We start from the raw sequence: 27,451 nt of genomic DNA on the forward strand, positions 1-27,451 counted from the left end.
GGTTCAATTTTGACCTTGGGTAACTGTCTGTGTGGAGTTTGCGCATTCTCCCCATCTCTGCATGGGTTTCCACTGGGTACTCCGGTTTCCACCCACAGTCCGAAAGATGTGTGGGTTAGGTTGATTGGCCATGCTAAATTGCCCCTTAGTGTCAGGGTGATTAGCAGGGTAACTACGTGGGGTTAAGAGGATAGGGCCTGGGTGGGATTGTTATCGATGCACGTTCGATGGGCTGAATGGCCTTTTTCTGCACTGTAGGGTTCTATCGTTCAATGGCATCACTTAATCTCATTGCTCGTGGCACTTATCCATCAGTTAGCCCATGGACATTCTGTGGTACTTTGTGTGCATCTCAGCCCTCAACATTGTAAGGCCACTTACAGTTTTAAACTTGTATCTCCTCCTGGCCAGACATCATGGCATTCTCCCCCTTTGCCAAGCCAGCCCTCGCCCTGCAGCTTCTGAGAAGTAACCCCTGTCTTACTGCTGGCCTGTGGAATTGGACCTTTGAGATAGCCCCCCTGAAACTGAGGTGGTGCTGTCAATGAAACCTGACACTGAATTCTGTGAGCATTGCCCAAGACAAGGTAGGCAAATGGCCCTCAAATGGAGGAGTGAAGTGCAGGTTGCCAAGCGCATGTACCTTATGTACTGTTGTGAAACACGTCAGCATGGTGGCCTCCTGATCCGGCATGGGGGGATGATTCTGCTGAGCAAGGATTATGATTATATGCAATTGAATGGAAATGATGATCCCAATGCTCAGGAGCGGGAAATGCAACCTGCTGTAGGCAGGAGGAGCGGACGATTGTGAATTGTTTTATGTCAACGTAAAGCCAATTCTGTGATCTTGCAAGATTTTACGCTTCCTCCTGCCATGACGCCCATTGCAAACAGGAACGTAAAATCCCAGCCTAAGACCTAGTTAGCAGGGCTTGCTTTGTTCAACGTTTTTAATGTGCAGTAAAGTTTGTATTTTTTTAGAGAAGTGAAACCTTGTGGCACAATTTCTTTCAGTAAATCACTGACTTTTCAAATTTCTCTTCAAGCGTTATCGGCAGACACTATTCAGAAATTTTAACTCAGAGATTTTGAATCCAACAAGGTAAATTGCAGCTCAAAAAAAAGTGCCGCACATCTTTAAGATAGCAAGCTCTCAAATTAGGACAGAATTTGCCTTTGCAGTATTACCCTTTTGATATGGGTTCACAAAGCAGATAGCAAACTGCTGGTGAGGAAGCCAGGAAATCGTGCCTTCCAGGTATTTAAATTAATTTGCATAATTATCAGCACGTAATGAAGAACTCTCACATTTTGTACAAAGACACTCAGTCTCCAGGTTGCAAATCCTGCTGATCAGAAAACTGTGCTCTGTACAATGAAGTAATAAACAGGCCTGAGGATCACTCATCTGATTCACCACGTCATCCAATTTGCCTGATCCATGTTTGTACAACTGAGAAACAGATATTCTACCTTGAACTAAAGCTGTAGCTCCTTTTTAGAATGGCCATTTCAGGAAGACACAAAATATATATATATATCTATGTCATGCTGGCTATTTTATATAAGTTTTTTTTAAAGAATATGACTGAAGCCATGACTGGCTATAACTCACACAAAAGGAATTTCTAGCTGCCAGAAAATCAAAGCAGCCTTGTTATATCTAAAGGTGCATTAACAGCCCCTGTGACTGCAGAAATCCAATTCCATGGAAATGCACAATGCACAAAGACCCCGTTACATTTCTAACGCCCTGGCCAATGGAGATGATCCGTCTGTGAAACCTTCTGGTAAACTTATTAATGGTAGAAACATTAACCCTCTCAAGAATCCAGACCAGGAATATACATCCTATGTGCAAACCCAGGGAGATGAAATTGGTACCACATGCCCCCCCCGCACTCCCCACCCCCACCCCGCCCCCCCCGCACCCCCCCCGCACCCCCCACCGCACCCCCCACCCCCACCCCACCCCCCCCCGCACCCCCCCCGCACCCCCCACCCCGCCCCCCCCCCCCCCCCCCCCCCCACACACACACACACCACCAAGAACCTGTAATATTACTTGTGAAAATAAAGGAGGCTGTCTGTCATCTTTCATTGACAAAACAACAGGTTTAAATTGTCTGGCCCACGTCTACATTGTTTCTACTGGAACATCTGAACTGCTGTACCAGTGTCTACTGCAAGACTAATTCATCTCTACGTGCTTCTGCCATCATGGAAGTCAGCGCTACTGGAAAAGTGGATTGACCTGCATTAGCCAGCTAGCTAGCTTCTCTAAAGGAATACACCATGGACTTCAGATTCTGGATTCTGGGCTCATGTGAAACAAAATTTTTTATTTTCTCTGTGCTCTTACCCCGATATGTCTTTCTTCCCCTTATTCTTCTTTAACCATGTGAATGTATCGGGGGTTATATAGCTATTCCCCTCTCCATGTTTAAGTATGTGTATAATAAACTGGCCCTCTGATTTTACCCTGTCTTGAGTTTGCTGCGGGGCTATTAATAGATGACTCCAAAACTGAGGGATTTAGGGAATACTTATAAAGAGGGAAATCAAAAATCAAATTTCTGTTAATGAATGAGTGATGAAGGGAGAAATCAGGGTTGTTTTAAGTTAAACCCCTTCCTGTCCATAACACTAGCCTGAAAATCATACTGAAAAGTTACACTCATTACTAAAGTGATAAAGGGCAGGCTATGTAAATCTGAGACAGATTTTTAGTCTTCTAAGGGTTTGCCCTGATTCAGTAGCAGCTGACTCAGCAACTGGAAAATATACATATTTAAAATCAGAAAGACACTTATCAAAAATTACATTTTAAGTGTGTTCAGTATCAAACATATTTATACTTTACTCATCAAATCAGCAAATACCTTAGCATTCAGGGTTTGCTTGTAAATTGCATTGGTGTGGAACCTGCATTGATAGTTCCTCGATCCATAACTGTAAAATTTGGTAGCTTTTGCTACCAAATAAACCTGTTGGACTTTAACCTGGTGTTGTTAAACTTCTTACAAAAAAAACCAGGGCAGGATCCATACTGATGAGCAATACAAATTGTTTGGTAAACTTGATCGTTTTTTTAAACTGGTTTTGGCAAATTACTTTGGATTTTAAAACCACAAAAGGTGGTGCGTGGGTCACCAAAGTTTCAATGGCCACCCACAAATGTACCCTTTATTGCCCATTATGAGGACATCAACTTTATCTTTTGAGAGCCCTCGGCAGACATGATAGCACTCACAGTACAGATAATGATCTTTACAGGTAACCACTATGCAGCACATCTGATTGCTTTGGAAGGATAAGGGCTGCGAGGTGAGGTAATTAGATTCTGCAACAGGATAGGCTAGGTGCATGGCTATTGAACACTGCACAATACATCCAGCAGCAAGCATTCTTCAAACATGGATGGAAATTTCATCCATAGTTATCAGAGTTAAGTGCAAGTTATTGTACAGTGACTGTTGAATGAACAGTGTATGGGGATGCCTGAGCAATGCTTAATAATTTAGGACTGCAACAGCACTTTCTGGTGTGCACAATTTTACTTTACATTTTGTACATCTTGTTTGGTAAAGGAGCATCTAGGTAAGAAATATTGATCACAATCGTTTATATTTTCTCTCTTTGTAGAATCTATTGCTTCTTCAATTCTGTAGTGACAATTAATTGCAGGAAGCAATGTTATTCGTTTAATCCCTTTAACTTGTAATTTCTTTACGTGTAAAACAAAATAACATCATGATTCATCAAATAAAATAGCTTAATAGATCAACACTGTACAAAAGCCTTCTTCCCTTCCACCACACTGCCTTTGCAAGCTGCACAAAAATTCCTATTAGTGAGGGAGTCATAACCAAAGCATATTAAATCAGACTGCAATAAATCTGCTGTGTCTGAACGCCTCATAAATGCGGCTGAATGTGTTATTTTTTTCAAAAAATTGTCGCATTGATAATCAACCAATGTTTGTGTCATGTTGTATCCTACCCTATTTTGTGTGGTGCTGTATTTTATAATGTACATTTTCTAGGCTAGTGTAATTTAGTAACTGCCTTGTGGAGAAATTAAATTGTAGCTGCCTAGAATACCAAATCGTTTGGATTGAGCTTTAAGAGTTGATTTAATTTCTGACTTGGCCGTTGCCTAGATGGAGCACACCAATTTGTGTTCCCATTGAGGTGATGTGAACCTACTTGTATTTCAAAACTCAAGTCACCATCATGGGCTTGATATTCCCCGAATGAAGGTCCATCTGGTGTACACAATTTTATTTGACACAATGTAGAACCACGAATCAGAGGCCAAAGTCTTGCTGTTCATCCAGGACTCAAAGACTTACAGCAGCCATAATGGCCCGTACCTCCTGAGATCCCAGAGGTTGTAACTGATGGGTTCAATTCTGGGTCATAAAACGCCTTTGTTGCCAGCCTGTGGGAGAAATGGGATTTTCACTGGGTCGAGGTCTTCATGATCCCTGAGAACTGGAGTGGGGGAGTGGGGAATGGAGGTGGGGTACCAGGGAAGATGGCCACATTCATAGAATAGAATCATAGAATCCCTACAGTGCAGAAGGAGGCCATTCGACCCATCGGGTCTGCACCGACCACAATCCACCCAGGCCCTATTCCCCTAATGACATGTTTTTGCTGTGCTAGTCCCGCTGACACTATGGGGCAATTTAGCATGGCCAATCAACCTAACCCGCACATCTTTGGTCTGTGGGAGTAAACCGGAGCACACGGAGGAAACCCACGCAGACACGGGGAGAACATGCAAATTCCACACAGACAGTCACCCGAGACCGGAATTGAACCTGGGTCACTGGCACTGTGAGGCAGCAATCCTAACCACTGTGCCAGCCGCCGCCCCAGGTTCTGGCCCAAATTACCAGTCATTGCTCTGAATGCCATTTGCACGTTAATGTTTTAGGAGAAACATTGACCATGGTTAGGGTTAGGTTTACATGGTACAATGTGACAGTTTACATGGTACAATGTGACAAGAAATGTACATTGTTAATTTTCTTGCAGATGACATTATATCTAGTCCTGGTAAGTGAAATGTTGTGACTGCCCAGTGTACCGATGTTCATTGGATGGTTGATTATGCTGTCCTAGATTTGTGTATTTCTTCATTTGGGTTGAAGCGCATCTCTGCACTGTGTAAACAATTGTGCTCTTTTTGATTTGATTTGATTTATTATTGTCACGTATTGGGATACAGTGAAAAGTATTGTTTCTTGTGCGTTATACAGTCAAAGGGTGCTGTTCATAGAGTAGATAGAGGAGAAGGAAAGGAGAGGGTACAGAATATGTATTGCAGTCACAGATAGTGTGTAGAGAAAGATCAACTTACTATATGGTATGATGGACTACTGATCAGACATTAACACATAATGTTGTGCATTTTAACCCCAAAAGTACCTTTATTAAAACAATAGCATAATCAATGGAATAGGTGATCAAAAATACCAATGATCTTTTTCACTTATCTTGCATCAATTTGTCCTGTCTTATTTGGTCTTTATCAGTTCTTTGGCAGCGACCCACTATAAGCAGACTTTCTACTTAACTAGGCTATTCAGGGTTATTCAGCAATATAAATATCTGTCATAAATATGTCAAAGCATTTAGTTCCTGAAGATTAAATCAGCAGCACTGATAACTGCTGTGCCTATGTTTCATTTAACATTTGGGGGCATGTGAAGATTGAGCTAAGTATTTCAAGAACTGCTTTTCCCTGGCATACTTACCTTAAGATGTTTCCATGATAAAAGGGTACTGCTTTCACAATTAAGTATTTTTGAGGTTTTTCCACAACAACTCACACCTCAACTCATGAGCACATCTTACATTATCCATTGTCTTTGCTATGTGCGTTAGCTAGACTCAATTAGGCGCACCTTTCGGATTCTGAAAAAGAAGGATATGGTTTCAAGTCTCACTCGTGGCTGAATCACATAATCTGACATTTCACCTTACTACTGAGGGCATGCATATTCAGCAATACTTGACTTCAAATGACGATAACTTTTTAATTCCTCTATTCAGCTTGTCATTGAAAGAAAATCAACATCTTTACAGAGTATGGAGGTTGCTCATGTAAACTGATCAGATTAGTTCAAAGAACAAAATGGTTTTTAAGATTTTGGGCAAGAGATGCAGGGGGAAGTGAGGGAGATTTTTTTTTGAATGATTGCCCACAAGCGTGGTGGAAGAAAGGCGACCAATGATTCCAAAAGGAAATTAGATGACCACTTGAAGGAAATTAACTTGCAGGGTTACAGGAATATGATAAGCAAATGGGATTGATTTTAATTGTTATTAAACTCCACAGTGCCGGGAATCATGTCTGACTCAAAGGAAGATGGTTGTGGCTTATCAGAGCCCATTTATTGTGGCCCCATGAGATCACTACAGGTGTTCTTCTGGAATCCAGCCCCAGCCCAAACATTTCAGACTGTTTCATGAATGACCCTCCTCTCTGTCTTTAGGACGGAGGTTGGGGCCAATTCTCCCATCTTGCTGTGCTGCTTTTTTATCACAGTGGGCTGGGAGACTCGAGTGAGGCCGATTCGTTTGATCCACGCTGGGCATCTGGGCCTCCGCGCATCTCCCAGCGCCAGATTTCCGGTGCTATCAGCTTCGTGCCAGAAATCGGCATGGAGTTGCCTAATTGATGCAGGGCCTAATTTAAATATATTTTGAATATAATTCGCGGGCCCAGGGCTGAAGTCTCCTGACCCGGCAGCCTCTCACTGGTTCACTCCAGCGATGTTTACAATAATCCCCCACTTGCGGGGAGCTGCCAGCCTGACCCTGCTGGAGTGAAGGGGGGACAATCGAGGCCCCCCAGAGGATCGGTAACTGGGGGGCTGGTGTCCCCTTGGCATTGGCACTTTGGCAGTGCCAGCCTGAGCCCCCAGGCATTGCCCAAGGAGCAAAGTGCCAATGTCTAGGGGGCAACTTGGCACTGTCCACCAGGCATAGGGCAGTGCCAAGGGGATGGAGCCTAATGGGGGTGGGGCTTAATTGGGGTGGGGCCTAATGGGCATGGGGCCTGATGGGGCGGAGCCTCTGGGGGCAATCAGTGGGGGTGGGGGGATCCCGCTGCCACACTACAGTCGAGATCAGTGGGGGAGGAAGGAAGGCCAATGATCGGAGCTGGTCATCCACGTGGCGGGGGGGGGGGGGGGTGCAGCTTGCTGGAGGTTTCAGGACTGCAGGGGGTGGGGATCAGCACTGTGGGGTGGGGGTTTGGGACTGCCGGTGGGGGGGAGGGGGGGGGGGCGAGGGAGGTGGGTGGAAAATCAAGGTTGCCAGGGGGGAAGGGTAGGAGATCGAGGCGGGCTGGAGGGGGGGTAGGAGGGGCAGTCGAGGTTGGCTCGGACATGTCTGGGGGACCTGCGATCGGGCCCTGGTGAGGCCAGCAGGCAGGGGCCACTGCGCATGTGCCGATCTCGGCGCTGACAGATCGGCGCGTGTGCAGCGGCCCGCTCAGTGCTAAGCTGCCGGCTTCTCCACAGGGGATAGGCCCCGCCCACAGCATTTTAACGTGATTCACGCTACTGCACTCTGCAGTGCTCAGAGTGTGGGAGATTCATTTTGAAAATCCTGCCAAAGAAACAGCGGGATTTACTCCAGTTTTATGCAAATTTGACACTTCGAATTTTGTGGGGAGAATCCCACCCAGGGATGGGGCTGTTCACTGATGATTCAACTCCATTCACAGATCCTTCAATAACAAATCACTCACTGCACGTCAGCTTAAAGTTCTGAATAATATTCAAGCCAAGAATAACAACTAGTAGGTAACATTTGCACCATATAAATGTCAGCTAACAATGATTTAAAATAAAAGAAACCTCAGCCAATACCCTTCACCAGAGCGGTTCCTTAATCAATGCCTCTGCCATTCAACTCAATATCCACCGTTGGAGAACTCAGGCTGTAACTTTTAATGATTTACAATATTAATTGATACATCACACCAAGGTTACTTCAACAGTCCCTTCTTCATGTATGACTTCTACCATTGCAAAAGATGGAGCAATATCACAGGAAAACCATCCCCTCTTACTTCATTTCCAAGTCATTCAATTCTGATTTCGAGATTAGGAAAGAAAATTTATATAGTGCCCATCATGGTCTCACGATGTCCCAAAGTACATTACATCCACTGAGGTACTTTTGAATTGTAGCCACTATTGCAAAGTAGAGAAACATGGCATCTAATTTACGTGCATAAAGGCCCCCAGAACAGCAAAAGGATATAATGTCCTTCTTTGAAGGCTGTATTGAGATCATTTTTTCAATAATTATTCTTTTATGGAACGTGGGCATCGCTGACTAGAGCAACATTTTGCCATCCCTAATTGTCCTCGAGAAGGTGGTAATGAACTGCCTTCTTGAACCTTTGCAGTCCATGCGGTGTAGGTACACCCACAGTGCTGTTAGGAATGGTGTTCCATGCCATATGTGAAGCTTTAGCTGCATGAGCTAATATTTGGCAAGGTATGGAGGAACACGTCAGAGGTGTCCACCCACCAGATCACCCCATCTTTAATCCTTCTCCCGGTCTCTTGAACCTGCCCCTCTCCCCCATCCTCTCAATAAGACCTCTGACCCTCAGATTTTCCTGGAGTCCTGAGCATGGTGCTCCTGGCAGTGATCACTGGCACTGTTCGAACTCCAGAGCTGCCAGCCATCCAATTGACCATCAGTTCTCTAAGGAGCGGCTTTCTCCAGAGATAGGAGCAGATGTCTCACCTTAAAGTAATGAGTGCTGCTCCCAGCATTAAATTGCCTCCAGTCAGTCCTCAGTATCATGTATGAGGCTCCCCTCAGCATCTTAGCCACATGGGAGGTGCTCTTTGGTGTCCCGTAAAATTCAACCCCATGTCCAGGTGACCCCTCATAACTCACAACAGGGGCTCTTTCCATAATTCACAACGGGGACTAGAAATTGTTCATTCAACAGATCTGAGATGTATTCTGGCTGCCCTCTCTGACTGGTCAAGAAAGCTGGAAGTGAGATTGGAATGTGACGGTTCCGTTAACAAGACACGGAAAAACCAGCCATGACTTTCAAAAGCTTCTTTTCTCACTAATGGTCCCACTGTTTTGGCAGGGACTAAGTTTCAAAAATACTGCCTTCGAGTCTAAATGACCTAGAGGAACAAGCGGATCTGGAGCTACACATACAAAGATCACTTGAAGTAGAGATCCTGGTTAATAAGGCCCTCAAAAAGCAAACAAGGTTGATACATACTTTCAAAAAAAATTATTTCTCAGGATGTGGCTGGGCCATCATATATTGCCCATCCTTAATTGCCCTTGAGAAGGTGGTGGTGAGCTGCTTTTTTGGATCGCTGCAGTCCCTGAGGTATTGGTACACCCACAATGCTGTTAGAGAGGAGTTCCAGGAATTTGATCCAAGTTAGGATGGTGTGTCAGTTTAGCTCAGTTGGCTGGACAGCTGGTTATTGATACCAACAGCACGGGTTCAATTCCTGTACCTGCTGAGGTTATTCAGGAAGGCCTCCCTTCCCAACCTTGCCCCTCACCTGAGGTGTGGTGATCCAGTCAGTGACAATGGTGACTTTACCTTTCACCTGCTTCTTGTTAATCGAGTCGCAGGTTTGAAACGTGTCAACCTGAAGGAATATGTGGGCAGTTGGTTTGCCATTCACCATTAGATTTGGCTGAACCACAGAATGGACCCTGTTCTCAATAGCCAAAACTGAGCAGTATTCCAGGAGCATCCTGAAATGCAAATATAACCATTGTGCTCCTTTCTGCACTGCAAGCCATCTTCTTAAACTCCTCTCCTCTGAAATTCTGCCTAATTTAAAATATTTTTTTGTTCTCTGATGTTTCAGGTCGATTTTGCTTCCTTAATTTATACCTTTTAAAGGAATATAAGGAACCTGTTCATTTGTTGGTGCCTTGGCAACTGTCACCTTGGTAACAGTGTCAGCCAATCGCTATGGAACCAAAATAATTTGCCACACTCAAGGTGGAAAGGTGATCTATGCTCTGATTGGTAGCTGAAATTCACCCTTCAATTCACAAGAACTGCTTTCAAACATTCACCTCTGGGTTTAAATTACTCCTAAACCCTTTTATTTTCCTTCCAATTCAAATTCCAACCAGATCAGGAGATAAACTAAATTCCCTTCATGATAGCTGATATTGACCTGTAACATCCTGGCCCCCCAGTGATAGACCTGGGGGAATCCCCAAAGATGTACTGGGAAATCCCTCTTGGAAATTCCCAGGTAAAGGTTTACCTGGCAATTGTCCAGAAGGATTATCCTTCCCTGGGCTGGGAACCATCCGACAAAGTGATTTAAATCGCTAACCCTTCAGATGGTTCTGTTAGTTTTACATTCGCTGGCCGAGTTTTCCTACACCCATTTGCAGCAGCTGGGAAAACCAGTGTGGGTGAAGGATACAACGGCTTTTACATTGGTGAAATTTTCCCTCATCACCGATGTGATGTTATGTCAGCAATGTTTACAACAGTCCCTGACAAACAGAGACCTGGCAAAGAGAATTGGCTAGGGGCGCACAGGTTTATTCCAATGAGACCCAGTTTTACCTTCCCACCACATTTTTTAATATTTTCAAGGGATGTGGGCATTGCTGGCTAGGCCAACATTTGTTACCCATTCCTAATTGCCATTGAGCAGGTGGTGATGAGCCGCCTTTTTGAACTCCTGCAGTCCATTTGGAGCAGATACACCCACAGTGCTGTCAGGATTTTGACCCAGCAACAGGGAAGGCATTATAGTTCCAGGTCAGGATAGTGTGTGTCTTTGAAGAGAACTTGCAGTTGCTGGTGTTCCCAAACGTTTAATACCCTTGTCCTTCTAGGTGGTCGAAATTGTGGGCTTAAAAGTTGGTGTTGAAGGAGATTTGGTGAGTTGTTGCAGTGCATCCTGTATAAGTACACATTGCTCTCACGGTGCACCGATGATGGAGAGAGTGAATGTTAAAGTTGGTTGATGGGGTGCTGATCAAACAGGCTGCTTTTTCCTGGATGCCACCAGGCTTCTTGTGGATTGTTGGAGCTGCATTCAGCCAGGCCAGTTGAAACTATTCCATCACATTCCTATCTTGTGCTCTTGTAGATAGTGGACAGACTTTGGGGAGTCAGGAGGTGAGCTACTTGCCGGTCTGAAATGATCACACTGCTTGTCTGACATCTAGAACTGGATGGACTGTAATATCCTCCAACGAAATATCAGAAAGACTGAAATAATAGTCTTTGGCCCCTGTCACCACCTCCTTTTGTCTACCGCAAGGCACCACCGGAAACTCAGTCCCCACATTTACCTGTGTACTGCCGGTCAGCCAAGGGACACCTAATATTCTGCATTCTGGCTGCTGCTTCCCAATCACTTTCCATCTGTTCTGGGCAGGAAGCGTGAAATCAGCCAATGACATGTTAATCAGGCTTGGCAGTCATTATCACCATGGCATCTTGCTGGCACAAGTCTGGTGGGAAAGTAACTTGCCAGAAAGAAAACCGTTGTGACGTAAAATCCTCCCAAATTTCTTTAACACTCTCAACAAACAGAACCTGTGTTTAACGTGTCCCCCGAAAAGCAGCATCTCTGACAATGCTGCATGCCTGCGTGTACCAACCTAATGGAGCATCTCTGACAATGCTGCATGCCTGCGTGTACCAACCTAATGGAGCATCTCTGACAATGCTGCATGCCTGCGTGTACCAACCTAATGGAGCATCTCTGACAATGCTGCATGCCTGCGTGTACCAACCTAATGGAGCAGCAAAAGCTGAACAACAGCTTCACGTACAGTCTGCTCAAAAACACCACTGATCTGACGGCATCTTACGGCACATGAAATGAGGGGTTTCACAGAATGTGCCGGGAACAGCAGCGCCTAAAGCCTTAAAACAATTAGCATATCGTAGGGGTAAAAAGGTGAACTTAAACACTTAAAAGACATTTTTTCCCCCTTTTCAGAAGTTGTATTTCACCTTCTCCTTTAAAATCTCTGAGGGTCTGATGCGCGATTAAATCACTCGGGAGGCTAAATTGTACCCGGGAAATAAAGACTTTTATTACTAACAAGAATGGAGCACACTATATACAATACAATCCCAGACTAAAGGGTCACCAGGCAGTGCAGTGACCTTTATACTTCTCCAGGTAGGCGGAGCCAACTGGAGTGTACCACAGAACAATATCAACAGGTAGAACAGCCCAACCCTAACCCCAACAGTGACAACAGTAACATATCTACAAGTACCCATAGTGCTGACCATCTATGGTTCAGTACTCATAGTGGTAACCAACTATGGTTCACCACAGGGTCATATACAATTCCTCTGCCTTTCTTCCAGCTACTAGAAGCCTAGATGCTGACCTTCTCTGATTTGCATAGAATCATAGAATCCCTACAGTGCCGGAGGCCACTTGTCCCATCAAGCCTGCATCAACCACACCCACTCCCTATCCCCATAACCCCACGTATTTATCCTGCTGATACCCCTGCCACTAAGGGGCAATTTAGCATGGCCAATCAACATAATCCGCACATCTTTGGAGTGTGGGAGGAAACCGGAGCATCCGGAGGAAACCCATGCAGACACGGGGAGAATGTACAAAGTCCACACAGACAGCTTCACAAGGCTGGAATTGAACCCGGGTCGTTGGTGCTGTTGAGGCAGCAGTGCTAACCACTGTGCCACCATGCCGTCCAATTCCTTTGCTTCCTGTGGGAAAATGTTTGACTTTGGTTCTGTGCTCACCATATCCAATATTGGAAACTTGCAGACATGAACCCTTCATCTTCATCCATGGCTCAGTGGCTTGATGCCCTTCATAAATTTGAATCTATGATTTAGTGTTTTAACTTATCTTTACTTGCCAAGCTGGCCTTATGTTAAAGCATAGTGCAGCTTTGAAAAGGGACGACTCCACCCTTGGCGATAATCATAAGTTATCGGAATAGATACCACGTGGTCAGTATTTGCGACAAAACTGTTCATGTGGAAAGTGGGGAGGCTAGTCATTTTCTTCAAAGGCGAAGGCAACACCCTACTGGCGTCTTCATCTGGTTTGCTAGTGTAATTGTGGGATAGAGTTTCCTCTTGCAGCTACTTTTCTTGTGCCAGGGACACCTAATCATGAACAATGTAGCAAGTGTTGCAACATTAAGTTTCTGCACACAATTACATCCCCGCATCTGAACTGAAGCCAGAATAACTGCACCCTCTTCATAATGAAAAACAGACGGCCCATATGCAGCTTTCTGTTGTCAGCAGCATTGCTGGGCCATGTACAAATGAACGCTGTCTATAAGGTTTCAGTGTTTGGATTCTCCGTCATTCACAAGTTCACAGAGTTATTTGGGTAGGTTTTAGGAATTTGAATGCTTATTGTAGAGCTTTGTGCCGCGGGACAGGAAACCAGAATCTGAGTGGGAGGTCAGCAGGCCTCATTGGATTTTCCATCTAGAGGTTTTTTTAAAAAATCTATCACCTTGGGGAGGAGAGACAACATGTAGGAGAAATCTTCAACAACTTTCTCAAAAGTGTCTAATAAGCCAAATGACTTTTTTTTTTAACCTTCTATATTTTCTGTTAAAAGTTCATGCCAATCCAACTTAGGCTTTTTAACTTTCTTTTGTTATCTTCACAGGTCATGGTTCCCACAACTTGTCTTGAAGTAAGGTGCCAGGCCAAGCTATATAATCCTGTAAAATTAACCTCAAAAGTCAACCTTCTTGAAGTTGATCACTTTTTTTCACTCTGCGTTTTATAATCTAGAAGCATTGGCTGGTAATGCTGCCCACAAACTCTGGGGCGAATTTCCCCAGTTACACCATCATGGATCTAAAACAAAGGGTTTGGAAAATTGCCTGTGAAGGTTGTTTCTTGCCTGTTTTAAAAAATTTTTTAACTCACTCTCTAGTTGGCAGGGGCTTTCAGTGAATAGTGTTCCTCCGTAAAACTGTGAAAACTTCACAGAGGGCCCTGAAATTATGCGAATCAACTAGGCCGGATTTCCCAGGTTCCTCGTTGGGAACGTGATCACAGCTTTGTAAAAAATATAAAGAAGTCTGATGATGGGAATGTTCTCTTTTCTTATGGGTATGTTGTCATGTTTCCTGTTGTAAATGACAGTTTTTGCCATTGTGCTTTTTGGTTTACATTTGTACATTTTCTCTGTGCCATTTGCTTTAGCATTGCTCTTCTCTCATGTGAGGGTCTCTCTCAGTGCAGTGAAACTGCACTGGGATTTGTATTGATTATGTGGTGTCCAGTTCATTGTACAAAGATGGGTAATGGGCTCTTCCACGCTTGCACACAAGCTGTGCTGACGTCTGGGTAGACTCGTCCATGCCGAAAATGTTGATGGTCAAACTACTTTTATCAACATATTCTGAGAAGCCCAAAAGCTCAGGGGTCAGCATCTAAAGGAATGCGAAAGCTAGACTTCTGGTCAGCAGGTTCATGTTTCACCAGTGCTATCTCCACTGCCTTGCGCTCATTCAAGCTGTGTGATTCACAGATAGCTCCATCCTGCAGCCCACTGACAAAACTTACTGCAGTGCATGCATCCGTGCTGGTGGTACCTGCCGGGGTTCATGAGTGACACGGCTTCTTGTGAAGTGCTGATGAAAGAGAGGGCAGACATTTCAGTGGATTTCTCCATGTAGGCACTGGGAGCATCAAAAGAGAAAAAGAAAAAGAAATGCTGTTGGGATGTCACTCCTTCAAACAACGCCTATATGTTAAATTGTTTCATGTTGTGCTGCTCTTGTGCAATATATGTGATTAAATAGGTAAGGGGAGGCAGAATAAAATGCAAGTGGTAATGATGAGCTTTGGGGATCTTATTCTTTGATTTGATTTGATTTATATTGTCACATGTATTGGGAGACAATGAAAAGTATTGAAGGTGATTCTCCCCCCAAAAAACCTAAGTACCCAACAGGCGACGGTACAGGAGATTTTCCCGTCTGTTTTTTGGGCAAGCTGAGTGGGATGAATTTCTGGGACTAGTCCGTAACGCGACTTACGCTGATGGGAAAGTGGAGCCTGAATTCGCCAGAGAGGCCAGCATCAGCGCGCCAAGCAGGCCATTGCACAAGTGCTGATCTGTCAGTGGGGAGATCGGCGCATGCGCACTGCCCTCCCCCCCCCCGTCCCCATCGCTGGCCTCTGTGACACCCCACCCCTGATCTCGGGCTTCTGTGACTCCCCGCCCCCTAATCATGGGCCTCTGTGACTCCTCACACCTTAATCATGGGCCTCTGTGACTCCCCACACCCTAATCACGGGCCTCTGTGACTCCCCACACCCTAATCGCGGGCTTCTGTAACTCCCCACACCCTAATCACAGGCCTCTGTGACTCCCCACACCCTAATCACGGGCCTCTGTGACTCCCCACACCCTAATCGCAGGCCTCTGTGACTCCCCACACCCTAATCGCGGGCTTCTGTAACTCCCCACACCCTAATCACAGGCCTCTGTGACTCCCCACACCCTAATCGCGGGCTTCTGTGACACCCCACACCAATGTCCAGCCCGACCCCCCCATCATAGCTAGTCCAACACCCCCTCTCCATGTCCATTCCAACACCCCCCTCCACATGGCCAGCCTGACCCCCCCCTCCCCATGTCCAGCACAACCCCCCCCCCACCACCCCTCCACGGCCAGCCCCGATCGCCCACTCCCTCCCAAACCCACCGATCCCTAATATGCAGCAAGTCCCTCCTCCATCATTACTGATTGCCCCCCAGTAGTGCCCGCCCTCCAGTAGGCCCAGTGGGCTGTGCCAGGGTGCCTAGGGCAGTGCCAGGTTGGCACTGCCTAAGGGACACCCCCGCCACCCCCGAACTCCCTTGGGGGGCCTCACTGGCTTCTGACTCCACCAGTGAGGCCTTCATGCCTGCTCCCCATTGCTGTGGACCATATGTGATCCCCGCTGAGGGGAACCTCTCCTGGCAGAATGGGAAACATTAGGATTTCCATATTGTAATCAGTCTCATGCTGATTTCTGGCGTGAGGCTGATTATGCTTAAAAAAAGTGCCTGGGAAAGTTGCAATCGGCTGGACGCCGGTTGCGAATCCCGCTTCAGGCCCCCTGCTGAAATTTCCCAGCCCGCTGCACCATTCGAGCAGCACAGTGGGTCGGGAAAATCATGCCCATTGTTTCTTGCGTAGTATGCAGACAAAGCATATCGTTCATAGAATACGGAGAGGAGAAGGAAAGGAGGGGGTGCAGAATGTAGTTTACAGTCATAGCTAGGGTGTAGAGAAAGAGCATACCTTAATTTAAGGTATGTCCATTCAAAAGTCTGATGGCAGCAGGGAAGAAGTTGACCTTGAGTTGGTTGGTATGTGATCTCAGACTTTAATATCTTTTTCCTGATGGAAGAAGGTGGAAGAGAGTATGTCCGGGATGAACTTGATTGTGCTGGCTGCTTTTCTGAGGCAGCGGAAAGTCTAGACAGAGTCAATGGATGGGAGGCTGGTTTGCATGATGGACTGGGCCATGTTCACAACCCTTTGTAGTTTCTTGCGGTCTTGGACAGAGCAGGTGCCATACCAAGCTGTGATACATCCGGAAAGGATACTTTCTATCCTTACCCATTCTTACAGCAGAAGAATTTGGAGGGTCCTCTTCTCACAGGATGTAAGTGAGCTCTGGTTAGGAAGTCTCCCTCTGATTCCTATATGTTCCCACATATGATCATGTCCTTCCCTTACAAGCGAGTACAAAAGACAATGGAGATGTTTTCTGTGCATTTGTTAACAAGTGAACATGCTTGAGTGCTGTACTTGTTGTCTGTGTGAACATTTGGTAACATTCATTCCAAGACCAGGTACCCAAACAAGAAAAATACTTACTTTGGGATCCATGCTGAGTCCTGAAAACATTTTACTCATTGCTGAAATATTCTGTGCACATATGATTCATGTGCTCCCATGAATCACATATGCCTTGAGGCGTTGCCCATCTTAGTTGTGATTGGGACCCATCCTGAGCTGCTGGCATCTCTTGGTGTAAGACTACTAATGAAACAAGCCATGTTGTCCCTAACTTACTTCACTCACATGGTAGATAACGCGGATAAAAATTGGTGACACATTACTGGGTAGGACAGCTTTAACATGGTCTTCTCATTGATTCAGGTGTGCCGCTATACGCAGATGGTTGCCTCATTGTTTAAATGATCAGACATTAAGAATTGTTGCAAAATCAAGAACAGGATTTTCCATGAAGGGGTGGGAAGACAGATGCTGGGGCTGTTTCCGGGTCCTGACCAGCACCTGGGTGGAACGATCACTCCATAGAACCATAGAAAAATTACAGCACAGGAGGAGCCCATTTGACCCATCGTGCCATTGCCAGCTCTTGGACACACAGGTGCCCTTTCTAATCCCACTTTCCTGAACCCAGCCCAAAGGCATGTAGCTTACAGCACTTAGGGTGATTTTAACGGGGGCACCCCCTTAATTGACATGCAAACCAGGCTTATAATCCAATAAGGCAGTGGGTGTGCTCTTAAAGCTAGACAGCCATTCAGCAACCTTCCAACTTGCAAGGAGCAGCAGGCTGCCACAGCAACTGAGACAAGTAAAAGAAAGGATACTTCAAGATGGGGGTGCCCTTTCTCCAACTTTTAAAAATCTATATTTAAAAATGCAGTCAGGCCATCACTGCTTTGGAGGTGGTGGTGGGGAGTGTGGGTGGAACTCTCTTCAAGACGCCTTGATTGCTTTCGCATTCAGGCAGCAAGGGACTGCCTGCTGGAGTGCTGGCTTTCTGGTCTGCCACGAGGAGACCACCTCCAGGCAGCTGAACTAGCCCCTGCTGCCTGTGGGAACCTGGAGGCCGACTGGAAAATTCTAGTCAACCTGCTTTAATTGGTCTTAATTGGCCCTTAATGAGCTGTGTCGGTTATCTGCCTCCTCAAAGACAGCCCAGAGGCAGCATGGTGCCAGGGAAATGGCATGCCGGCCAGCAGGACTATTTTTAAAATTTATTTAAAGTTTATTTATTAGTGTCACTGGTGGGCTTATATTAACACTGCAATGAAGGTACTGTGAATATCCCCTAGTCACCACACACCGGTGCCTGAGGGAGAATTTAGCATTGCCAATGCACATAACCAGCACATCTTTCGGACTGTGGGAGGAAACCAGAACACCCAGAGAAAACCCACGCAGACACGAGGAGAACGTGCAGACACCGCACAGAATCGAACCTGGGTCCCTGGCACTGTGAGGCAACAGTGCTAACCATTGTGCTACTGTGCCGCCCGATAGTTTCCACTTGCCTCCAATGCTGAAAATCCAGCCTCAACTCTACACTACATGGTAAACCTGAGTTGCAGCGAGTTGGTCACGTTCCCTCTTTACATAATTACTAAGCCAATGGGGTTCATTTCTTCAAAGTAAACACAAATTAAGAACATGAATTCATACACAATGGAACTTCATGATGTTTCAAAGTGGCTTTTAATCAATGGGTAATTTTGAAATGCAGCCAGTTTTCAAATAGCAAAGTCCCACAAGCAACACATGATCAGAATGACAAGATAACCTGTTTTGTTTGTTATTTGTTTAGGGAGTAACTCCCTGTTTGTTTCTGAAAATACTGTAGAATCCTTTCAGATGCAGCCTGAGCAGGAAGAAAGAGTCTCATGTTTAGAACAATGGAGACAGATTTGGACTTTGTGTGAGAGTGTGAAATGGGTGATAACAAATCAATTTTGATGGAAATGAAATAAGGTAGGTGGGGGGTGGGGTGGGGTGGGGGGGGGGGGGGAAGAGATGTAATACAGGCTGTCAATTAATCATCTGTTTTACACTATCATACAAAGTCAAAATCTAACGTTACATCTCCAGCAAAGCAGTGCTGCCTCACTCTAATTGCCACTCCAAACTATATGCTTCAATCCACAATGACGTTTGAACCCGCAACCAATTCAAAGGCACAAGTGCTACCAAGTGAGTCAAACTGATAAAACACACAAAAAAAATCAGTCAATGTCTGTAGGTAAAAAAGGTTAATATTTCAGTGTAGCTCTTCATTTGAAATCCTGAGATTTTGTAACCTTTACTTTGAAGCGGCAGTGAATCATTTCATCATTTAATGTACACAGACTTAAATGAGTAATATGGGTTTTTGCCTTGTGAGGGCCAACTCCTTTCTCCTTTTCTTTTTGCACCTTGTGCACATTTCACAGACTGTGTGTGTGTGTGTGTATGTGTGTGTGTGTGTTTCCTCAGATCTGGCACAATATACTCTGAAGCAGGACTTGCAGGGGTGAATGTTGTCTGCTCTCCAGATATTTTTAGTGCTGTGAAACACCTGAGAACTTCTTTTTACAGCCGGAAACTAGAAGGATTTGTATAAAACCCCACATTGTTAGCAGGAGTTTGATCCTGCATTACAGGCTTCATCAATTAAGCTTTTAGGAAAAGAATGACCTTGCGATCCCTCGCTTGTTAGTGACACATGGCTGTAATTATCATCCATTTCCTACTTGATACTATTCTCCCTACTTGGAATATGCAAAGGTTATAAAGGTATTTTAGAGGTCAGAGAGGCTTCTGTTCAAAACATCACTTGGAGTCTTGCACAAATTAAATTTCCTGGTCCCAGCCTGGACAGCAGTACCCGTGCATCCTAGCTGAAGGTAGATTTTCTTTTCTTTTGCAACTCGTTGCTGTTATAGTGCAGACAACAGTCTACGTTTATACAGTAATACTGTAAAAATACCACCTGCAACATGAGTTTAAAACTATTCCAATAAAGTCCAAAACCTTTTTTGAAATTGACTTCAAAGCGCAAAAACAAATGTTTCCAGGATAATGGTTGTCGACAATAGTTGGTGACACAAACTTAAATTTCTGGAATGTACCCTGATCACTAATCGCTGACTTATTCTTTTCCTAAACGCTTGAATTTTGGCTGTGTTTTTCTAATCTGCACTGGTGCACCAGGGCTACATTCCCCTCTCCCATCACATATTCAAGAAATGATCCGAGGCTGTAAGGTCTAAGTTCCACGGCCTTGAAGTACAGGGGGAGGTCTTTGAGGGTGGATCTACTGTCCGACACCGTTGACCCTTTCTGATATTCTGTGATCAGGGACATTGCAATTTTAGTGTGATATCTTACACCGTATCCGATATAACTGTGATATCCTGCTAACCACAGGGTAGAAATCTCATTGTGGCACTTTGCCCCACTGAAGAGAAAGTAGGTACAGCTGAGAGGAAAGAATAACTCATACCTATTTGCTAGTGATCTAATTGCATTTTATTATGTTCATAAACGGACTGAATTTAATCAAAGGAAACTCATGATAAAAGGCTGTTTGCACCACCTATAAGAATATCTTCACAATATATCGTGCCATTTTGTGACCACTGCCTTATCTGGTCATAAATTATTGTTAAGCTCCCCCCACAAAGCAGTGATTTTGACAGAAAAATGGCTACAGGACTTCAAAGGTGAAAGCAATCGGTGATAAAAGCTTTTTTTTGCAGTCTCCTTTTAGTTGTTCAGAACTGTTCCTGGATCGATTCTTCTTCATAGCACAGTCTTCAGGATTTAGCTTCCCCAGACCTCCTGTTGGAAATTAAGCAGTAATGAATTCTCCTGTCTCTGGAGTTCTGCTTAAAGTGAAAGCGCGTGGAGTCTGCTGTTTCATTTCTGTTCCTGCTTAAACTTCACAGCAGAGAGACTTTAACTATTTAAGTTCTCCCAAATTTAAACAATTGTACCATGGCCTATTGCCTCTTGCATGTTGTGTAGAAATCCTATAGAGCTGCAGAATCAATGACACATGGTGAGTTTTGATGTCTGTTTCAATTTCGCACCAGTTCTTTTCTCATCCCAGTTATGAAAGGGTTGAGTCTTGTTTTCTGTTCAGTCAAATCTTTAATACGATGACCCTACCGCCACCACCATGTTACATTCTTCTCTTCAATGTAGACATGTGAATCATACACAAGGATTGGTGAAACAATAGCATGGGTTATTTATTTGAAGATATGACTATATATAGAGTTATTTTTTATTCATTTGTGGGACATCGGTGTCGCTGGCTGGCCAGCATTTATTGCCCACCTCTAGCTGCCGTTGAGAAGGTGATGGTGAGCTGCCTTCTTGAATCACTGCAGTCCACATACTGTGAGTTGACCCACAATGCTGTAAGGGAGGGATTTTGACCCAGCGGCTGTGAAGGAATGGCGATATATTTCCAAGTCAGGATGGTGAGTGGAAGACTAAGTATGGTATATCTAGTCTCTACTCCTGTTGCTTCCAGACTAACTACAGGTCATGGAACTAATACATCACATCATGCTGAGGTAGTAATGAGTGAGAGCAGGTTAAAATACACCTCCCTAGAAGTGGCATATCTCACCACACCTGATCGAGGGACCTGGCATAAGGAAGGAGAAGGAGGCAGCTGAAAACCAAGGATAGAATTTTTCCCATCCTGCCTGCTAAGGGAACTGTAGTGGGTGGGGGGGACCATTCGTAGGCCCATTGACCTTGGGTGAGATTTTCCAGTCTTGGGGGTGAGCGTGGCCGGAAAATCCAGCCCAAGCCTTTGAGTTTGCCTGTGACCTCATTGCCCCCACTTCTGTGCCCCCTATCCCACGACCCCCATCCTGCCCTCCTCACCTTTAGTTGGCGTTCCCGTGACATTCCTGGTGGGTGCAGAGGTGTCAGCAGCCCCCATTCCCATTAGCCTTGACAGACAGGAGTTTTACCGCCAGGGACCTCCATCATGGGGAAAGCCCAATGGCAGCCATTTAGATGCCTGAAGTGCACTTGTTTCTGTCAAGCCCCTCTCCCCCACCACCCACAGAACAGGCATAGTTCCCCACTAGTTCTCCGATTAGTAGACAGAACCACTGGCCCACCTCACAAAGTTCAGCCCAATGTTTCAGTTCCGTGATTCTTCATCCAAACATTATCATTGGCATGATCTAGCCAGTGAATATTTTGACCCTGAGTTTTGCCTGGAAAGCAAACACATTTTTTCAATCCATCTAGAAGCTTGCTGGGATCTAACATCAGCACCATTGTGCAGACACTTGAGAAACACAAGTCATACCAGAACAGAATAAATTTTACTTCAAAATTTTAACACAAATACGTTACATTTGATTTATTTGCATGAATATCTCCAAATTCCAAATGCTTCAAATTCCAAATAAATATTCCTGAAGAACAATAATTTCTGAAAGGATAACAAAGGGGTGCCGTGCACATACGTTCCTATTGCATATACCTTATCAGGACAGAGTTCATGATATTTCACTCTGCCAGCTGTTGATTACAAAGCTGACATATTATTTTACCATTTAAGATAATAATCTGGTTCTTGTCATAGAATTCCTAGTATTGAGTTCTGTTATTTACAACTATATAATTTTTCATTTTTATGTCAAGATTGCGGCTGTTTAATGTCATAATCTTCTTAAAGGTTAAAGTACCTCTGCTAACCACAAATAACCTGAATTTAACCTGTAAATATACCTAAAGATTTTCACACCTGGTAGTGGGAAGTACTCCATCATTAGCTATGTGAACACATTAAAATGTGATTAACAGTAAATTAATCCTTTAATCCCATCAAACCAATTTCACAGCACTTCTGCAATTTGCCCTTAATCCCAGCTGCCCTCATCACATATATAATACATCTGCTCTCATTGTTCTGTGATTTTTTTTCTTTTATTTCACTGTTTCTGTCCTTATTCAATTATGTTGCAGCAACCCGCTCAATGTCATAGGTTTGGCTGGTAAACTGCGTATGATAATAAGAAAGCTTCACTGTATAATATTTGTACTTCACACGTTTTTAATTACAATATGTACAGATTAATGTCACTTTAGCAGCAACAGAAACCCCAGCTGGAAGCTGCTTTGATCTGAGGTAACAGAAGCCTTGCACTGGCCCAAACCCCATTCCTAAGCACAAGTCAATGACGAGTTACCAAACTTGTCACTTTAGAAGTTTCAAAAGCTATGTGCTTTCGGCATACATCTGGAAAGTCAGAAATAAACAATCCAATATGCCAACATTACTTTTTTGTGTTAAAGTACGCACAGGGCTGACATGGTTGGTACTCACATCAAAAGACCTTTGAAGACAATCTTTGGGCCCAATTTTATTAGGTCCTCAGCATCCCATAGACATGTTCATTAAAATATGTTTAAGATGCAAAAATGGTTCAGTTAGATAAGTCACTGAGTAATAATGGGCCTAATAATTCACATCTCATAACCAAAATTTATGAAGTCATTCGAGTCTTATAAACATTTCCACATTTAACATTGAACAGTAACTTTACTGAATCAATGCTCCTGGCACAGGGTTCTGCCCACCTGGACAACATATTGGGAATTTGGACACAGAGATCAGAGAGTCCCACAGGATTTTCCATCTGATAATTACCCATCCAGCATATTTGTAAAATTACCTCTTCAGTGTCAGCTGCAAACACTCTGTGGTCAAATATAGCACATAGAAATGCAGAGCCAGGCTCCCTTGCCTCTGTTCTCCCTGCAGATGCACTTTCAGAAAGGATGTGCCACCACCATGAATGTGCTTCTTATGTGTGTGCCATACTGTGAGAGATGCTAATCTGACAGTCATCAGGAGAGCGCCTCCTTCTGCAGTAATGCAACATTTTGCACAGTATTCTGACGGAACCCTCGACTGAGATTGCCAATTTGAAGCGGTCCGTGCTGACAAAAATGTATTTGCCATAAAGTTTCTGTTTGGCTTATTTGCAAACAAAAAACGATTGATGCTTTAAGCAGAATCTTCAGCAATAAGATCACAATACAAATGCGAAGTCGTATAGAGTGGCACAGTGGTTAGCACTGCTGCCTCACAGTGCTAGGGACCTGGGTTTGATTCCCGACTTGGGTCACTGTCTGTGCGGAGCCTGCATGTTCTTCCCATGTCTGCGTGCGTTTCCTCTGAGTGCTCCAGTTTCCTCCCACAGATTGAAAGACGTTCTGGTTAGGTGCATTGGCCATGCTAGATTCTCTCTCAGTGTACCTGAACAGGTGCTGAAGTGTGGTGACTAGGGGATTTTCACAGTAACTTCATTGCAGTGTTAATGTGAGCCTACTTGTGACACCAATAAATTAACTTAATTTATTGGTGCTTTTCCTTCACCAGATCAAAATAGGTCTTCCAAAAATTAGAGGGGGGGAGAGATTGAAGGGCAGTTTTGCTGACACTGAATAATAGGGGTAAAAAGGAATGGTGTGACTGGGAAAAAGAAACAGTAGAATATTCCGCAGAAGATATGAGGCACTGGTAGGAGAGGAGTCTGAGATTGGACAGAAAGGCCAGAGCAGGAGGAGAGATGCTTGAACGACATTGTTTATTTTGTGGCATGTAACATCTGTGATTAATGCCAGCGAGTGACAGTGGCAGAATTTTCCCATGCTTATTGAGAAGCCGAAACTCAATGGCATTACAAATTCACAGAGATTTCTACCCTTCCCCCTCACTGAGAACAAAAAAAAAGGAGAGGCAGAAGAAAATCAAAATAAAACACGATTACCACGGCGAAAACAAAACGGAACACAGTTTGAAAAATGTACAGTTAGACTCACGAACGTGCCTTCCACCATAACTAACGGCACTGGCCTGGTATGGGGGAAGGACATGATGCAGGAGAGTTCATTGCAAGATAGACATCCATTACACATGAACGTTTGAACTATTAAAAGTGTTAGTTTTCGAGTGCTTGCTCATCAGAGTGAAAAGTCTGTTGTCGGAGACATGTTGAGGGACAGGCATCCGGTAACCAGTAATTATAACCAAGGAGCAATTATCAGCAATTATAAACACATAGCAATTACATGTAGCAATTATCTTATCACCAAAAATGCTGTGGCATCCCTATTACTGATTTTATTTTTTGCATTTGTGTATGCAGCTTGTACGGTAACAACACAGTTTAACCACACACTAAATTTAGCAGCTGTTTAACACTATATTCACAGACGGGCTCATATGTGATTGGGGTTTTCTTTGTAGTCCCGGATATGGAGTGCGGCTTTAGGTTTACGTGTCTGACATGAAACTGTGTCATTTTATTTTAACATATGCTTGCTTGAGAACACTTCCTATTCAGCGTGCTTCTATAAAAACAAAGACCTCTGTTAGGTTAGCCTTTCTCATTTTTACGGCGCACGCACAGGAAACGCATTAATGGTCGTAACTTATCGCATATGTTCCTATTTGTGGATGGCCTGGCGGTGTGGTGGGCTGAAGTGCTAGAACAGTGCACCGCACTGGTTTGTAACTTTACCTGGGCCTTCAGGGACAACAAACAGAGGCCAGTTAATATACAAGAATTAAGAGCTGGAGTAGGCTATTCGGCCCCTTGAGCCCGTTCCACCATTCGATGGCTGATGTGATTGCGGCCTCAACTCCACTTTACTGTCTGCTCCCCCCAAGCCTCTTGACTCATTGAAAGAACAAAGATCTATTCAACTCAGCCTTGAATATATTCTCTCTAAATGAGAGAATTTGAAGCACTATAGGCTCTCTGAAAGAAGACATTTTTCCACATCTCAGTCTTAAATGGGAGACCCTGAATTTTTAAACGGTGTACTCTAGTTCTAGATTCGCCAACAAATACATTCCCTAAGTGAGATAGACTTGTTCATTTTCAACTGTTACAGCAGACGAATATCAGCCTTTGGATTGAGCATCGACTGAGTGCTGGTGCTGATACTTTGTCATGAAGCTGGGAAATCAGAGACAGTTTTTTTTGTAGTCAGAAACATACCTCTGGGAGAGTGCACTTGTGTGATTCATTCCACAAAGCAGTGGTCGGGGCCTATTCCTGCTGGAGAGACCGGCAGCACAGAGCTGAGTGGGCCACTGTGCATGTGCTGATCTGTCAGAGCCGAGATCGGTGCATGTGGAGTGACCCCGCACTGCCGGCCTCCCGATTGCTGTCCAGCTTGATCATTGGCCAGCCCCGCAACCCCCGGACTGCCGGCTGCATGAGACCCCCCCCATGGTCCAACCGATGTACTCCCCACCCTGGAGTCCTGACCCCTCCCCTCTACAGCCCCAAACCCCCCCAGCAGGCTGCCTCCACCCCCATCCCGATGGTCAGCCATGATCGCTGGTCTCACCCACTCTGTCACTGCCCCATCAGACCCTGCCCCAATTTGCCCCACCCCCTTGGCACTGCTCCATGCCTGATGGGCAGTGCCAAGATGCCCCCGGGCAGCGCCCGACCATCTGGGGGGCCTCAATTGCACCCCCTTCACTCCAGCAGGGTTGGGCCACCAGCTCCCCACAAGTGGGGAGCTATACTAAACCCTACTGGAGTGAACCATGCCTGGTGGGGGTGGAGAGGCTAGCAGGCCCAGAGACTTCAGTCCCGGGCCCATCTGAGGTCCCTATCTGCTTCAAGAAGAAGACCATTGTCCCTGCACCAAAGAAAAGTCAGACAGCGTGACATAATGATTATTGTCTGGTGGCTCTGACATCCATCAGTATGAAGTGCTTCGAAAGGTGAGGCATGGCACAAATCAATTCTGGCCTCCCAAATTGTCTGGATCCACTACAGTTCACTTATCACCGCACCAGGTGCACAGCAGACACCATCTCCCTGGATCTACACTTAACTCTGGGACACCTGGATAACAAAGACACCTATGTCAGACTCCTAGTTATTGATGACAGCTCAGTCTTCAACACCATTATTTCTACAAAACTCATCTCCAAACTCTGTGGCCTGGGGCTCGGCTTCTCCCTCTGTGACCGGATCCTAGACTTCCGAACCCACAGACTGCAATCAGTAAGGATAGACAACATCTCCTCCACCATCATCTTCAACACCGGTGCCCCACAAGGCTGTGTCCTCAGCCCCTTACCATACTCCTTATACACCGCTGACTGTGCGGCCAAATTTCCCTTCAACTCGATTTTCAAGTTTGCTGATGACACCACTGTAGTGGGTCAGATCTCAAACAATGATGAGGCGGAGTCTTGGGAAGAGATAGAGAATCTGGTGAACTGGTGCGACGACCATAATCTCTCCCTCAATGTCAACAAAACAAAGGAAATAGTCATCAAATTCAGGAAGCGTAGTGGAAGACATGCCTCTGTTTACACCAATAGGAACGAAGTGGAAATGGTCGAGAGCTTCAAGTTTCTAGGTATCCAGATCACCAATAACCTGTCGTTGTCCCTCCACATGGATGCTATAGTTAAGAAAGTCCACCAATGCATCTACTTTCTCAGGAGGCTAAGGAAATTTGGCATGTCCACTACAATGCTCACTAACTTTTACAGATGCATTCTTTCTGGTTGTATCACAGCTTGGTATGGCTCCTGCTCTGTCCAAGACTGCAATAAACTACAAAGG

Source organism: Mustelus asterias, chromosome 6 (genome assembly GCF_964213995.1).
Source record: "Mustelus asterias chromosome 6, sMusAst1.hap1.1, whole genome shotgun sequence".
In the NCBI taxonomy this organism is placed as follows: Eukaryota; Metazoa; Chordata; class Chondrichthyes; order Carcharhiniformes; family Triakidae; genus Mustelus; species Mustelus asterias.